General features: G+C 41.2%; 1 protein-coding gene across 1 annotated transcript in view; it reads right to left on the bottom strand.

Annotated features, from left to right (window-relative positions):
• The window catches only part of CACNA2D3 (calcium voltage-gated channel auxiliary subunit alpha2delta 3), a gene marked incomplete at its 5' end in the record, with an annotated part of 768,939 nt that overhangs the window by 127,628 nt on the left and 639,342 nt on the right, over nt 1-1,969 (bottom strand). The window lies entirely within an intron of this gene.

The raw sequence follows: 1,969 nt of genomic DNA, 5'->3' as shown, positions 1-1,969 counted from the left end.
CGCCTATCTGTGTGTTACCAGCCTAGGATGAACCTCATCTGTTCTCTGCATTAGAAGGGATGTTGAGGGAGTATTTGAGGGATCCATGTAAGCTTTTTCACATTGATGTCATTTCATGGTATGGCAAAAGAGGCAAGTGAGTCATTAAAGGGTGTTTAAATTCAGGTATTTAAAATCATCTATATTTTATCATAAAATCTACATAAAATCATCTACATAAAATCATCTAGCTACGATTCACGGAGATAACTTTCCACTTTTTTTTCTCCCACCCCAACTTTCCACTCTTTGATTAACAACACCATTAAGTTAATTTTCTGGGAAATGTAGGTCCTTAAGGAAGAGTGAATTTCAATCATCACCTAAATAACTACTCAACTCTGAAATGACACCAAATTTTGATTTTCAAGAGTGATCCAACTGGGGGCATGTTATCTCTCCTTAGGACTTTCCCCCCTTCTTTGTCTGCTTCTGACCATTTGACAGCTGTGAATCTTCCCTGAGATTATCCATTCTGCTTTAGCAAACACCACTGTTACTGAAACTGGATACAGTAAGGTACCCTCTCCAAAGGGAACTACTATTTCTTTAACCAGATATCAAAAGCAAAGCAAGAGATCCTAGAATATAAAAGATAAGGGGATCTAGAAATCACTCAGGGGTCAGCAAACCATAGCCCAAGAGCCAAATTTGCCCCACCTCCTATTTTTGTAAATAAAGTTTTGTTGGAACACATCCACACCCATTTATTATTTACTGTCTGTGGGTGTTTTGCATTATAAGGGCAAAGTTGAATAGCTGGACAGAGACTATGGCAAGGCTTAAAATGTGAACTATTTCTGGCTCTTTATAGAAAAGTTTGCCAACCCCTTCTAACTCAATGCTAGCCTATTATCAATGGGAAATGGAGGCCCAGAGATGTTCATGACTTGACCAAGGTCACAAAGTAGAAGCACAGACAGAAGTAGAATGAGTGGCTTTAGGTCTTGGCCCTGCATTCTTTCCTCTACATCACAGTGTTTCTTTCCTCCTAACTTTTAAGTATCATTCATTCATTCATCCTATACTTGAGTGAATCTTATGTGCCAGGGACATTTCTAGGCACTGAGAAAAGGTCAGTGAACAAGAAAATCCCCACCATCATAGGCATTACATTCTGACAGTAGAAACATGTTAAAAAAGACAAATATATACCCATGTTCAGATAGCAGTTAGTGCTAGAGGTGGGGTAAGGAGAGAGAGTAATGGGATGGGGGTTCCACTTCAGATGGGAAGGACAGGGAAGGCCCCTCCAAGGAGGTAACATAGGGGAGCAGAACTGGAACAATGAGGGGAAATGAACCATGAGATAACTGGGGGAAAGGACAGCAGGGCGAAGGCCCTGACGGGAAAGTAAGCTTGGCTCCACTGAGGGGCAGAAAGAGGGACAAATAAGTGGCTAGAACAGAGGAAGGGAGTGAGAGAGGATAAGGCAGCACAAGTATCCAGGACTTGGGTCATGTTGGAACGTGCAGAGTAGGCTGAGACATTTGGATTTTATTTTAGGCGAGATGGAAATCTCTTGAAGAATTTTAGTCAGGGGAACAATATGATCTGATTACATTTTAAAAGGTCACTCTGGTGACTCTAGGGAGAGTAGACCAAAAGCTGCAGAAGAAGAAGCAGGGGGATGAGGGAGAAAGTGATTTCAGTCATGCAGGGAAAAGATGATGGTGGCCCAAACCAGAATGATGAGAAATTATCAACTTTGGGAGATATTTAGAATATTGAACTGATAGAAATTACTAATGGGTTGGAGTGGGAGATAAAGAAAAGAGAGTATATTATAGGAAATTCAATTTTGTTTTGTCCTTCAGGAGTAACCAGATAAATGGTGATGCCAGTAGCTGATAAGGGGCAGGCTGGGGAATAGGGGAAATGGGCAAGTATGTGTAGGAGGTGGTAAATCAAGAACTCAATGTGGGGCGTG

Source organism: Grampus griseus (genome assembly GCF_964374135.1).
Source record: "Grampus griseus genome assembly, chromosome: 10".
NCBI lineage: Eukaryota > Metazoa > Chordata > Mammalia > Artiodactyla > Delphinidae > Grampus > Grampus griseus.
Note: the sequence above shows the minus strand (reverse complement) of the source record. Positions and strands in the feature narration are given on the sequence as shown.